At 43.8% G+C, this 15192-nt stretch overlaps 1 protein-coding gene across 50 annotated transcripts in view; it reads left to right on the top strand.

Moving 5' to 3' along the window:
- Positions 1 to 15192, top strand: part of MAP2 (microtubule associated protein 2) — a 231797-nt gene that overhangs the window by 80535 nt on the left and 136070 nt on the right. For 26 of the 50 annotated variants that reach the window (XM_030277938.4, XM_030277937.4, XM_072931648.1 and 23 more), the window contains exon 3: positions 15096 to 15161. The exons of 7 other annotated variants lie outside the window; for them this stretch is intronic. The gene's annotated coding sequence lies outside the window, so the exon portion shown is untranslated. Of the gene's footprint in view, positions 1 to 14193; positions 14881 to 15095; positions 15162 to 15192 lie in introns of those variants that run through there. 17 more of the 50 variants (XM_030277964.3, XM_030277982.3, XM_030277941.4 and 14 more) reach the window with 11 other exon arrangements.

Below are 15192 nucleotides of genomic sequence, written 5' to 3' on the forward strand. Positions count from 1 at the left end.
TCATCTCCTGATCACATGTTGCAGAGTAGAAAGCATTTTCTGGTCACAGTGACTTGTTTTTCAAGTTACTGAAGTGTAAAATAATTTTTACTACGGCATTACAAAATAAAACAGTTTCCAGTTATTTCTGTCTTGGCTGCACGTTGGAGTCAGTCTCAACCAATGCATGTGTTTATACTTATTAATAAAATATAGTGTTATATAGAGAATGTTCCCACACTTAGTTTCTCCCTTGTTCAAGGGAATGAAAAGAGACAAGGAAAAAGACTTTAAGATACGCTAAGAGATGGATGAAAGCCAAAGTCAGAGAATTTTATCAGCAAACAGGTTGAAAAATGAGGGAAAAAAGATGGAAAAAATAGTTTTAGCAGTGTGAGTGTGTAACACACATTTATCTAATTTTAAATTTACTTACATTTGATCCTATATTTATAGCACACAACCATTTCAGAATTATCCTAAATCTCTGAGGAGAAGACAATGTTTTCTTGCCTGAAAGCATCAGGTGTGACCCCTAGGAAGGGACTCTAGGAGCAGACATCAGAGGATAAGCTGAGCTCATGGCATTTTCTTTTTTCTTCCCCAAAAGATATTAATGCTTCTGTATCTTTACTGTGTTTAGTGGTTGATAGATCCTGTTAAACTCTAGAGTAACAGAGTACTTTGGATTTTGGGAAAGGTGAGTGTCATGGTTTGACACTGGCCCAACACCAGGCACCCACAAAAGTCACTTGCTCACCCTCCCTGCCGCAGCTGGGCAGAGGAGAGGGAAAAATTAATGAAGGGTTCATGAGTTGAGATAAGGATTGGGAGGTAACATTCCAAGGGCAAAACAGGCTCAGCTTAAAGTTGCAAGGTGAATTTATTACTAACAGAATCAGAGGAGGATAATGAGAAGTAAAATAAGCCCTTAAAACATCTTTTCTATCCCCGGCCCCTCTGTCCTCCCCACCTACAGCTCAGGGAGACAGGCCTGGGGGTTTGGTCAGTTTGTCACCTGAGGTTTTCTCCTGCTGCTCTGGGAGAGGAGCCCTTCCCCTGTGAGACCCTGGGGTCCCTCCCACGGGGCGCAGCTCCCCGTGAATTCTCCGGCGTGGATGGATCCTCTCTGCTGAGCAGCAGCGCTGCCAGAGCTGCTGCAGTGGGAGTGCCCCCAGGGCAGACAGCGCTGCCCAAACTGCTGTGCCTGGGTCCCCCTGCCAGGGCTGCAGTCCTGCAGGGCCAGGCTGCTCCAGCCTGGGAGCAGGAACCCTCTCTGCACTGGGAATCTGCCCTGGAGCAGAGCCTGCTCCGGGGATCTGCCCCTGGAGCCCAGGGATCTGCCCCTGGAGCCCAGGGATCTTCCCCTGGAGCACAGGGATCTGCCCCTGGAGCACAGGGATCTGCCCCTGCAGCACAGGGATCTGCCCCTGGAGCACAGGGATCTGCCCCTGGAGCACAGGGATCTGCCCCTGGAGCCCAGCCTCCCTCAGGGATCTGCCCCTGGAGAAGAGCCTCCTCCAGGGATCTGACCTGGGAGCACAGCCTTCTCTGGGAATCTGCCCCTGGAGCACAGGGATCTGCCCCTGGAGCAGAGCCTCCCCCAGAGATCTGCCCCTGGAGCAGAGCATCCCCCAGGCACCCTCCTGCTCTGGTCTGGGCACCTCCCCAGGGGCTGTTCATGGATCTCTGCATCCCTGTGGATCCCCAGGGGCTGTTCATGGATCTCTGCATCCCTGTGGATCCCCAGGGGCTGTTCATGGATCTCTGCATCCCTGTGGATCCCCAGGGGCTGTTCATGGATCTCTGCATCCCTGTGGATCCCCAGGGGCTGCAGGGGCACAGCTGCCTCACCATGGTCTCACCACAGCCTGCAGAGGAACCTCAGCTCTGGCCCCTGGAGCACCTCCTGCCCCTCCTTCCCCACTGACCTTGGTGTCTCCAGGCTGTTTTCCTCACATGTTCTCACCTCCTCCTCTTCTGCCCCACTTTGTTTTGATTTTCTTCTTAAATATGTTATCCCAGAGGCTTTCCCATCTCTCCAATTGGCCCAGCCTTGGCCAGCAGCATGTCCATCTTTGGAGCCATCAGGGATTGGCTCTGTCAGACATGGTGGAAGCTTCCAGCAGCTTCTCACAGAAGTCACCTCTCTGGCCTCCCCACTACAAAAAAACAGGCTGAGGAAAACCAGCACAGAGGGAAACAGCTGTTCTGTTTAACAGTCAGTATATGGGGTATGTGCAGAGATGTATTTTTACTGGTAAGATGCTCTTAACGCTCTCCAAAGATGTAAGGAAAAGCAAATCCCTTTGGTTCAGCCAGCATCTTTCACTGAACCTTGGCACATGCTCTTTGAGTGACTTGCCCCTTTAATGTTCCTGGCCTCAGGAGAGGCTGAAGAGGAGTAGAGATGGGGAGTAGAGATCTGTGCATCTAAGACTGGGGAACAGCGGCAGAAGAAAATCTGAAAGCTGGTTTCATCAGGGCCCCCTCCTGCTGGGCCAAGTGGGGGCAGCAGCTGAAAGGATCACCAAATACAATCTACTGGGGGAATAAAAAGGGCTGGAAGAAAAGTATGTTGCCCAGCACTGCAGTGGCTGGAGCTCAGTACTCAGATGTGATCAGTGGATGGTCTTTGAGAAACACTTAGCATGACTTTTAAGAGAGCTCTTATAGCTTAACAAGTGACATCTTGTAGCAAAGAATTGAAATATCCTGGAGTAGTATCACAAGTTAATAAAGAATCAGGTAGCTTTACCTGATGTGAATTTTCTGACTGTGGACCTGCAGCTCTCTGTAGCAGATATAGGTTTTGTCACCACCTGGTGAAGGCTGGTTATTTTGGCTTGGCCTTGTGTATTTTTATTAGTAAAGCTGTTGAGGTATTTAATGACTTCTCATGATTCCTTTTATTAAGAAGTATAAATAAATATTTCTTTCTCTGTTCTTCAAAATATTGTCTCTGAATATGAAAGAATAAGAGATTAAGTCAAAGGGAGGATTGGTAGTTTCCAAATCAACATGCAGTCTCTTGACTCATAAGTAATGAATAGAGGACAAGTTCTATAATGAAAACCCATTCTTTTTTCACTGATCTCTTGTTCTGTGAAAGCTCTGTCAGAAGATTGATATCTGAGCGTAAGCAATGAAGTGTTGAGGGATGATTTTGGCAGTTGCAGGTTCTGAAGCTTGTGTTTTGCCAGAAAGCAGAAATGCTGACCAGAAAGCAAAAATGATTTGTGATGGTAATACAGAATATTAGGAAATTGTAACTTCTGCTGATGAGAGATTTGCATCCCAAGTTTGTTGTATTTGAGTTGATTTGGGGTTTGCTTTAAAATATGGAGTCAGCTGGAGGAGGTTAAGTGTGTGTCTTTGGGAGAGACTTGCTGTACTGAGGCTGGTGGAGGGAATGGCCCTTGGAGCTTCCTTGTGCTCACTGGAATGCTGCTGAGCTAAAGTGTGAGTTCTGCCAAGGGAGAATTCTAGGGAGACTCAAGAAAATAGCATAGTGCTCAAAATCCAGGTGAGACTAACGCTTTATGAGGAAAAGATCTCTAACAAGATCCCTAGCAGCTAAAAAAAAGTACAAAAAAAAAAAGAGCCCAGTTTCCTCATAAACTAGATTCTGTTTATTCGGCTTTTGTGGCTCTGTGTGTTTCTGCAGACAGACTACAGCAAGAACAGGGTCTGTGGGGCCCATTCTGCCTCACTCACCCGGGTGAGTGGCTGTTACAGCTCCAGCCACCCTGCTGATGGCAGTGGGGATATTCAAGGGATGGTGGAAGATGACTTGAGCAAAGCCAGCAGACCAGAAAATACAATCTTTGTGTGGAGCTAGGGAGAAGACCCACCAATGTGTGAGGGGTTTCAGGAGGACGCTGTCCTGTTCATGGCTTCTGTTCAGGTGGAGCTGCAGACAGGTTGAGCCTTGCTCTTGATGCATTTTCTGTCATACCTTCTTGCTAGTTACTTCTCATTGAGTTAGCTGTGGTGAGTGATGATGTTACAGTGTAAATCTGAAAAGTCCTTTGTGGTTTGCACTGTCACAAGCCCCACACTGGGACTTGGGGAAGATTTGCAAGGATAGCTTTAGGGGATCAGTACTTAATTTGGAGCTGGTTACTCTGATAATGTGAGCTTTTGTTTCACATTAGGATCCGAGTACGTTCTGTAAATGATGTGGTGTTGTGCATTGGTTTTACGGGGTTTTTGTTGTTTGGTTTTGTTTTATTTTTATTTTTGTTTCTTTGTTTTTGACTTTTCCTCCTCTTAAGAAATTTATCTAGTCTGATCTTTTTCTGTTTTTGAAATTGTAGCTTTTTATTCTTTATGAGGAAAACAATCCATTTCAGTCTTTCATTACCATCTTTCCCCTCGAATACGGCAGCAAGCCAGTAAAATTAATGTGCTGTTTGTTTGTCTCTTAGCACAGTTCATTTGCTCAGAAACTGTCTTGTGCAAAACTCCAGGCCTTGAGCTAGAGGCAGACATGAGTGTGCCTGTCTCCACTGCTGATGGGCCTTTAAAAGGTGTCAGTGGAAATTCCTCTGTACAAGATTCAGCTCCTAAGAAGGAATACCCCCGTGTATAACTGCTGATGCTGGTCCTGACTTGGTCTGCAAGGCCAACTTCCAAAAGCAGTGAAAGCTTAAGCTCCCATCAACTATGTGCAGAGAATCATCAGTTAAGAAAGGCACAGAAAACTGGCTGATTGTTAATATTCATCCTTAAATGATTTATAAGGTTAAAAAGAATAAACAAGAGACACTTTATATTTTGTTACAGCAGTCTCTTATCCTTGTTTAGTATTGTTAGTGGAGAGCTTGCGTCCAGAAGGGTGTTTGGTGACACCATCAGCTGAATAAGGCCTTTCAGACGTGTCTGTCTGCATTAGTAATGAGAATGCTTGCTCTTGTCTTACAAAGGAACCATTTCTTTAAAATATAACTTCCTCTTTCCCAGTCCCTCCGCAAATGATTCCATCATCAGAATTCTCATTACAGCCGTCTTTCATCCCTTTAACGTTGGATGAAAATCTCTTTGTCTTCAAGTTCCTTCAATTATTAATGATTCAGTTGTATTCTTTTTGCCAATTGGTGCAGAGAGAACCTTGGAGCAAATGTGTATTAGTTATTCCATTTATTCTCTCCTCTTCATTCCTTCTGTGGTCTTTCTTAATAGTGCTCTTCTGGTTTCTCACTCACAGGTTCTACATCATTGCATGGGGTTTTTTGCTCAAATATAGGAGCCATTGTGCCCCAAAGACTAACTTTATTTTTGAAACCTTCTAGAAAGAGGCAGGGAGCCTTCTTGCAAAGGCCGGGAACATCTTTATTTTTCAGTCTTTACGGTGGTGTTAATAAGTGGTCAGATACCTTTATCTGAACCAGTTGCACCCTATGGACCAGGTGGAAGTCTGGGGCATGGAGGGCAGGTCACAGACCCGGTAAAATTGTTGGCTCCAGATCCTACAGTACAACCTGAGTGGCATTGTGGAGAGGCAGGGCCAGCCTTGGTGCCCTCTGCACCCCACTGAGGTCCTCCAGCAGCAAAGAGGGAAGGAGTAGGTGGGGTTCACGTGGAAAAGCTACAGGCCTTGTCCTCTGAGAGACTGAGCTGATGTAGTGGGAGCCCTATAGGAGCTTCCCTTTGCATTCATTTTCCAGCCCCGGTGTCCCTGAAGCAATGTAACTTTCTCCTGTGGCCAGCTGAGTTTTGCTGGAGCTGTACCAGTTGCCCAGTTAGAGAAACTAGATGCCTGCAGGACAACAGGATCCTTATTCTCTTCAAGGAGGATGCCAGCCTGTCCAGGCACTGCTCTTGGTGCTCTTTGTATAAAAATAAATAGTTTAACCTTCCTCAGTAGCAGGGGTTCTAGTTATCACACACACAGATTTGCTTTTAATTAGCCCAGTGGCTAATGAATTACTCTTTTATTTCCCCTTCCTTGATTCCCCTCACTCATCCCCCAACTGATTTAGAATGTAATTGTTTTCTTCCTTTATCTTCAGAAATTATATTATCTGGAATATTTTTGTTACTGTTTGGGTTTTCTCTACTTTAGAGAAACCTATCTGAAAACATGTGCTTTATAAGGAAAGATTAGAAGAATGTTTTCCCAGACTCTCCCTTTTGCTTATCTGTACTCTCCCCAGTTTGCCTGTATCTATCTTACTGTGCAAACCCCACATTTTGGCATTTCTCCAGCTGAGACACCACCACCAAAGAAGATGGAATAATTATCCAAGTGTTTTAGGGATAACATCCCCATTAGGATAAACAAAACTGTGGTTTGTCTTTTTTTTTGCCCACAGTAAGCATTTTCCTGTCAAACTAGTGCCCAGCTACTTACTCCAGATTTGTCTAGTTATGTGTTTGAGCCTTGTCTCTCAATTGCTGTTCAGTCCTTTCTTTTTTTTTATTTCCTGCTTTTAGATCTGGGAGCTGCTGTGCAGTGGGCTGCAGTGATCTTGGTTTTGGAAAAAGCTTTCCTGTGACAAACTTATCCTAACTTGGGGTGAAACCCAAATTTTATAAAAGTAAAATCAGGAGTGGTGAGATGAGTTTGTTGGCATTTGTTACTGACAAACTGATACTGCCAGAAGTATTTTCTAAGTTGTGATCTTGCCCTGTAGGTATTTAGGTAATTGTAAACTGCTTGGTTTGTTTTTTCCAAAGTCTTTGCAAAGATGGCCCTTTCCTGTTTGATTTGTAATTTTCCACATCTTCAAGAGACCTTTCAAGAGAGAGTGTGGTGTTTGGGAATATGTTTGTGAAGATAAAGCAGACTCTTGTCTGGTTTGTTCTGAAGTCTGAAATACTCTTCCAGAGTCCGGAAGGACCCAGACAACTTTCTAAGCTGCATCTGCTGTGTTCTGAGTGTTTCTTAAGTTGCTCTTTCTAACCTCTGAAGTTCTGCTTCTTTTTAAAACAATCATATGCAGTAGTTGTTCGCTGTTGGTCTTGTGAAAATTGACCAATGTTGAATATGTTGAGGTGTAGCCTTCTGTGCATTGTCTTTATTCTGCTTCTCTGCTGAACCATGACTTGTCCTGTCTCCATTTCAAATCATACAGATTCTTCATTTGTTGCCTTTTATGTTCCTGGCTAATCATAATTCAGTTTGTTCCTTAGCTTTTCTGGTTATATTCCCATAGCTTTGTTTCCCCCTCATATATATGGGATTTGTCTCTGTTTTCTGCATGGTTTTTATTTGAACATTCAGACTCTTAAAAAGCCTAGCATATTCTTCCTATGTACTTGCAGAGTTTGTTAAAGCTGCTAAACTCTCTTAATTCTGCCTTTCCTTTCTGGTTATGTGTATCTCTAGAGCCTTGCACAGAGCATAAACCCTTACCTTTTGAGCTGTCCATGCTTCTCTTCCCTGCCAAACTGAATGGAAGTCTTCCAGAGAAACTCAGGTAGGATGGTAGAGGAGCCACGACTGGCAACTCCTCTCTCCATCCTCCTCTCTGCCTTTCTCGCTTTTAAATCCAAATCATATCCTCCTTGGTGCCCTAGAATTGCTGTAGGATCACTTCTCTGCTAAACAGTACCATCCTTTGAAACCAGTGTAAACCAGTGTCTGGATGGCTTATGGTAGCAAGAAGTCCTGTGCCAGTCATTGAAACAGCAGGAGAAGTTTCCTGGCTTACTGGCCACGCTGCCATTTGGGCCTGTCATCTAAAATGCCATGGATCAAAGTACTGCTTCATCTAAAAGCAGGTCATGTCCCTTGAAGTGTATGAGATAAGTTCTGAGGTCCTTCATTTATCCAAAAATCCCTTTTATCTAATGACTTTCATGTTTTCTACCCTGTTCTGATAAACTAGATTTGACTATAATCACATTACACTTCCCAAAAGTCTCTTTGGTGATGATGATTGGAGGTGGCACCCTTCACTTTGTACCCTGAGCTCATGGGCAATGTGAGTGCTGTGAAATAGCTACTGTCTTTCACCCTTGAGGCAACTACCTGGTCAAGATGAGAGAAGTAATTTACGTGTACAAACAGCTTAAAAAGAATTGTGGACAGTACTGTGAGACCACGGTGAATGAAGGCTGTGTTAAGTTACCTAATCCAAGTCTCCAGTCATTAAACCCATTGTAGTCTTGATGTGGTAAGTGCTGTGGGTTCAGTGGAGCAGTGGCTGGCTTAAATGTGTGTAAGCAAAGAGGGAATTGGAATCATTGTGTTAACCACAGGAAATCTGCTTTTATGATGATGAAAACAAGAATCAATCATAAGTAGTTAATGAATTAGCCTACAGTATCTGCTGTGATTATTTCACAGTAAATGTGATAGTCAGAACCATTAAGAAACCCTTGCAAGGGGGTCCTCTGCAAAGGCACTATCTGTAATGTGCAGCGCACACTGCCAGCCCTCAGTACCTCTATCTGAAACGCTACAAGAGTGTGCATAAACACAAATTCTGATTCAAAGAGAAACTGAGTCAAGATTCTGGAGTCAAGGAATGGCTTCTGGTGGTTTTAGCGTGGCTTTGTCTTGGAGGTCGGAGTGGCTGCTGACTGGGGTTGGTTTTACTGGAAACCTGCAGCCTGTGCAGGGCAGGTTTTGGACAGGCTGAGCCTGGCTGCCCATGTCAGGAGGGGATAAGGTGTTACATCATTCTGGCAGTGCCATGGTTGGACCCATGTGGGTCAGGCTGACAGCCAGCAGCGTGCTCATAAGGCTGCTTTTGTTGTCTCTCCTCTGAGGTGAGCAGAGAGCTGCTTCCCCTCCGGACAGCTCAGCTGCCAGGAGCTTTTCCATGGGTTTCTGCCTGACTGCTTTCCTTACATGAAGTGTTGCTAAGCGAGATGCTGTTGAAACCAATTGTGCTACATGTTACTACATGTTTCTGCAATTTCCATTGCCTGTCTGGTTGGTTTTGCTGTCGAGGAACAGCAGTTAGCTGAGTGAACCAAACTAAAAAAATATTTCTTGAAGAAAAGTGTAAAGGACGTAAGAGAAAATAATAATCTGGAAGCTTTTAGGAAGGCAGTACTTAGCTGTTAGAGAACATATTTCTGAGAAAAGATTGATCTTTAAGTAGGTCTAAATCAAGATCAAGTTGATTGATTTTTAAGCAAATACCTTTTCACTGGAAGGGGCAACAGATACCGACCTGTTTCAAGCAAACCTCTGTTTTCATTACTGCATTAATTATATACCAATGTCCTATTGAGTGAAAGAACCATTTTCCTAAATATAAATGGTGTTTAAATTGAAATACTATACAAAACCTATGTTTAGACAAACAGCTAAATCTGTGTATTTTGCATTGCTTTATATATCTTTAAGACCATGACAGCTTTGTTTATATTTTAATTGCATGTTTTGTAAAATCTGCTTCAGCAAATGATTCATTAGTTTAGAATATTTTATTTATAAATTTAATATAGAATAATAGCTAAGGCTTCTGTTAAAAGTTATGACATGACATTTAATTTAAAAGCGTTAGGTTACCTGATTAAGTGAGGTACAAACTGACACACTAATAAATTCTATTACAGTAGCTTTGATATTTTACAGTAAGCATGTTTTTGTCTTGACTCATCACCCCACTGGTAGGCCAGGAGAGAGAAAAGGTGAGAACAAGTGGTACAGATTCTATCTGCAATATTTTCTTAGTCATGGACCATGTGATAGGATGGAGAAACAGTTGGTGTTTCTCTTTGATGCACAGCTTGTCACGTGGACAGCCATCAGGACAAGGGCTGTGTGTTCACTGGTGTGATCTTTGAGCCTCCCACTAATGCAGTGCTGCCTGCACAGTCCTGTCTCACAGCCTTCAAAGCCATTCCTGGATGCAGTGCAGTCATCTGGTTTTGTGGAAAGTCACTCTCAGGTGGAATTAGTTTCTGCAAGAGGGTTGGTGCCATCAGCTGCTTCTGATATTAGGGGAAACACAGGGAATCAGCTGGAAATTTGTATGGCCTTCCAGAAGCAGTGCAGTCACAAGGCACTTTTGGGACACATCAGATGTCTTCATAATGTTTCAGTGATTCTCTGAGCTGGAGGTTTGCTTCTGCCATGTCGAACTTTAGGGTGTGATTGCTCACTCACCTCTTTGCTTTTCCTTTGTGGATGGATTTTGAGGTTGGGGTGTTTGTTTTTGCCCAGCTATCAGTGCCACTAGCACCCCAGAAAGAGCAGACTGAACCAGCAGCGAGATAAAGCTGTTCCCCTTCCCATGCAGTACCCAGGACAGAGGGGATGGTTTATTTTGGGGTAGCTATGCAAAAGCTTGTTTTGCAGCTATTACTAGTATCTCTACCACATATACATGCAAGGCTTAGGGAGTAACAGACTTATTTAATGAATTTTGCTTTTCTATTCTTTTGTTCTCACTGGTCTCTAAGCTAGAAAATAAGGATTTCTTCAGAAAGTCAAAGAATTTGGTGGTTTCAAAGGGTTAAGTGCAATGTTGGTTGTTCTGAAAAACAGACCTAGGAGTATTTGAATATCCTACATCTTCCAAATTGATTTTAGTGACATGCTGGCACAGAGAGAAATAGAAAATCCTTTTCTAGATATTCCACATATCAATTATTTAGTTGAGGAGAGTCGACTAGGATTCACAAAAGAGAGATCATGCCTGAAAGTGTCTGTCTGACATGTTTAAAAAAAATAAGCTGAAGTAGGGGAAAGAGGCTATAATATGCCTGTGATTTGAAGACTCTTTATATAATAATGCTGCACAGAATCCCGTGTTTGTCAGTGGGTGCAAGAGAGCTGGTCACAATAGAGGGTGACTTTGGATGAATGCTGGGAAAGGGTAATGTCAGCAGTACAGGCTTATTTTACTGGGGGACTGGGAGGAAGGACAGATGAGTCCCATAAAAATGTTGGGATCTGATGTGGATATAAACCTGGTGGCACCACTGGTGTAAAGGAAATTGTATGATTGAAAGGGCCCTGGCCTGGCTGCATGGGGTGGGGAGATCAGCTCCTGCGTGCTTGTACTTTGAGGAGAAGACTAAAAACAAAGCCAGGCTCCCCCTGCATCCTGAAACTTTCTAACCTGCCTTGAAATCCTTGTTACCCACAAAAGGCTGCTAACTCATCCTGTGGTTTTTCATAACTGCCCCACATCCATCCTCTGTTTTGTCAGTAACCACAGAGAGGAAGACAGTGACTTCATCCATACAGCCTTCCTCACTGCACAGCCCTGGTGAAAGAGCTAGTGTGCTATACTGCATCTGCTTTTCTTGAATTAATTAGTGCTCTTCTATTTTGTTTTTCCACTGCCTTGAGAAGGGTAAAAAAATAAAACCTAGTTTTCCCCTCAGATGGATGGTAAAATAGATAGTCTGATGTTTATTACTACTGTAGAAGATCAGACATTTAGAGAGTCTGGTGAAGCATTTGTCTCCTCTTAAGCTCTCCAGAAGGCAGTCATCCCTGTTTCAAGTGCTAAGACAATAGTGAATAAAAAGAATATAGCCCTGTTCCAGGGCTATTTTTACCAGAGTGGTGCAGTTCCTGTTCAGTAGACCTATGCAGCTTAATCTACTTCACTGATGATATTGGAAGTTATTTTAGGCATTGCATAAAATGTTCATCCAGTCATTGCTAAAAAAGAAGCAAGCAACCCACAAGTCCTTTGTTAAACACTGGCTGCAAGGCTTCAGCAGTGATTTGGGTAGAAAGATCTTAAGTTGAGGCTGTGGAAGCATCTTGCTCTGTTTGGGAGCAGAGGTTGTGTGTGACCTTGGGAAAGCCCAAACTGAGGATTGTACTTTCCTCTTCCCCACCCCCTCATTATCCTGAAAGTGAGAACACTGCTTTTATCTATTTAGGGGTTTGGCTCTTCTAATTTTTAATGGTAGCTGTCTTCTGTTTTGCCGAGCATCTTGCACAGAGGGACCCAGTTTGCAGCTGGACAGTAATGAAATTGAGTTCATTATCTTGTGTGAATGTGATAATGAAATAAAACTCATCGGAACCAGCAAAATCTTTTAGAGTTTAGGTCAGGCCTCAGTCACAGTGGTGAGATTTACTGAGATGATAAATGTCTTTACTCCTCTTTGAGAAATACAGTGCTGAAAATTTAATTTAATAATTTCTAGGATTTTGACTTGTCAACTTCCTTACATTTGTATTTTCACTGTGTTGGGATGCATTGATTTTATGTGATGAGTTTCCTACTTCTGTGAGTAAGCCAGGTAAACATGAGGTTAAATCTCAGACAGGGCTGAGTGTTCTCTGTGTTCTAGCACCTATCTGGATTAGGCTCTTCATCCCTCTCTCCTCCTATGCCTTTTGTCTTTTCAGAAGTATTTTTATAGGTGTGAAAACATGATTCAGGGCAACCAGAACAAACTTGATGATTAAGATGGTTTTTATTTGCAGTATCTTAAGACGAAACCATTTGCCATGGGCTGTTTCAGCAGAATTTGTGTCTCTGGAGATGCTGGCATGGGCAGCCTGAAGGTGGTTTGGGTACCTGCTTGAAGGTCCATCCCTAGGCTCCAGGGTGTAGGACACAGGCTGGCAATGTGCATCCATCCCTTGGAAGGTCCATCCCTAGGCTCCAGGGTGCAGGACACGGGCTGGCAATGTGCATCTATCCCTTGGAAGGTCCATCCCTAGGCTCCAGGGTGCAGGACACGGGCTGGCAATGTGCATCCATCCCTTGTGAGCCAGGGGAGTTCTGTTAGGAACCTGAGAGAAATTACAGGACAATTTTCAGGACTTCTTATTCTTCCACCATCCCAGCTCCACGATGTTTTTGCTGGGACCTCCCAGAGATCCAGGTTGCTTTGGCTAGTGAAGGGAAGCTGGAGAAGTGAGGGAGAGATCACAGCAAGGCAGTGAACAAGCACCAACTGGCAAATGGTGGAGCTGAGGAAGATGAGGCAGGATGAGGGTTTCCTTGGCTTCTGCAGAGGATGATCTTTGCAGTGGCAGCAGCAGGCACCCCTTCCCATGAGTCACAGGAAGTGTTTTCAGAGGAAAGGTCTAAGAATTGTGCTAATGCCACTCTAGCTTGTTTTCTCCTGTTCCTTCCAAAAAGCCTTTTTGCTGCCATGTGGTACTTGCTCCACTGTCATGCTTGTCCCATACAGCCTACCTTCCTCCATTTCCTCATCCTCCTCACTGCTGTGGTGGTTGACAGAGTGGGAAAAAACTGTCAGCTCAGGAAAGATGCACTTAAGTTACTAAGATCTGTTTATAGCAGCGAGGGTGGAATTTCTGTTTGATGCAACGGTTGATGGATGTGTGAAGTCATCCTGTGGTTGTGGGGGAAGGCAGAAGGAAATTGATTCCCTTTGCAGCCCTCTACCCCCAGAATTTTGGGAGACAGCCCCTGGTAATCAATAGGGAATTTGTTACTCCTTCCTGTAAGCCCCTTGGTGCACTCAAGGGTAAATGGGGTTTCTTGGACCTCTCCCAAATTTTGTGATAGGGAGAGGTTTCATTTTTCTGTTGATAGCCTTCCCTGTCAAATGCTCTGCTGTCACAGGGACTGAGAAACAGCAGCTTACTGCTGGGGAGTGAACCTAGTTGACTCGTGTGTCCTGAGTGCAGGGAAATTTAAGCTTGTCTTCAGTCCTTAAGCGTGTGCTGGGCTCATTGCTTACTCCTGACTGACTGCTCCTTTGCTGTGTATGCTGTTTTATTGCAAATGCTAAAAATGCTTGAAAACAAACCAGTTCATCTTTTCATTTTTCTCATATTTTTTAAAAAAAATAATTTATGTTTTACTACCTGTTCTTTATTACTCCTCCTGAGCTGTTCAGCCCCCCAGCTGCTCACAGAACACGGGGTGATTTCCAAATTCACAGGTTCCTTTTCCTACTGAGATTAATATTGTCCTGAAGAGAGCCTTGGAATAAAGAGATGAGATCATAGCAGTCACAACAACTGAATAGTAGCAGTAAAACTGAAGTCCTCACTTCACAAATAACTTAGGTCTGAGCTGAAATGTGCAGTGAGCCCACAGTGAACTATTATACTCTTGTATTAATCCTGAAGGGTCCTCGCTTGCCCCTACAGTCCTGCAGCATTTCTGCATTTTCCCTGGTTTTATTTCCCCTTGGTGTGCATAAGCAAATGCAAGGCTCAAATAGCACTGTCAGGCTGGTTCCAACATGTGAACAGCACTAAATAGAAAAATAAAAGAAGGAGAGTGAATTGCCTTCTTGATCTCTAAAGGAGAAAATACAAAATCCTTCCAGACCTCCTTTTTATCATGTACCATCCATAAACCCTGTTTGGGGTTTGGATCAGCATCGCGGCAGAACCCGGGCGCGCTGCTGCCTGTGTGCAGTGCAGCCTTGTGTGTGTCTGGCAGCAGCACAAAAGAAAGCAGCTGATGATATTCACAGCATTAAAGGCCCGATTCCTGGGGACACACTTGGGTGGATGCAATTAAAATGCCTGTCAGGCATTTGATACCAGCAAGCCCTTGACAAACCGCTTCAGCAGCCGCGAGGTGCAGCATCCTATTGTAAGTGGATGATGGCGGAGCTGGCTGCCTTGGCGTCGTTCTGGAAATTTCTGTGGCCAGTGAACTCCCTCTTCCTCTCCCACTCACCCTCTTTTCCTTTTCACCGCTGCGGGGACTTCTGCTAATTTGCAGTTTTCCTTTTCCTGACGTGCACATGGTAGATACGAGCTGGTGGCTTGCAGACTGCGTCTGGCTGGGGATAGGCAGCGACCGATGGATAACAACACTCCGGGAGAATGATTATGCAGCAGTTATTTAAGGATAGGCTTTTGTGGTATGGCAGCAGATGAGCTGGTAATGATTTTATTTCAAAAATGTCAGCTTTGTTTGCTTGTTGAGAATTTGAGAGATTTATACCTTTATGCTGAAGCTTTTTGGATTTTGTCTGCTGTAGATTAAAATCTGTAGCAGTGCACGCTGGATGAATTAAAATTAATAGGTAATAAACTTCTGTGGATCTGTTTATACATTGATGCATGCATAGTGAATGTTGTGTGCAGACACACCTTCATACACAGATGACTGGATATGTGTATGCATTTTTTCTCTTTGTATGATAGAAGAAAAACTTTTCTCATAGCTAAAAACTGTTTTCTAGCAAAAATGCAATGTTTTCAGGGTTTTTTTGCCCCTCCCTTTGTTTTGTATTAGCAGATTCTTCAGTGTATAGTCTTGGACGCAGTGTGCTGATTGGAATCCTCTTGTTCAAAGATCGGAAAGGTAGGATGCCTCTCTTTGAATGTGGGAATGA

This window comes from Taeniopygia guttata, chromosome 7 (assembly GCF_048771995.1).
Source record: "Taeniopygia guttata chromosome 7, bTaeGut7.mat, whole genome shotgun sequence".
Classification (NCBI taxonomy): Eukaryota; Metazoa; Chordata; class Aves; order Passeriformes; family Estrildidae; genus Taeniopygia; species Taeniopygia guttata.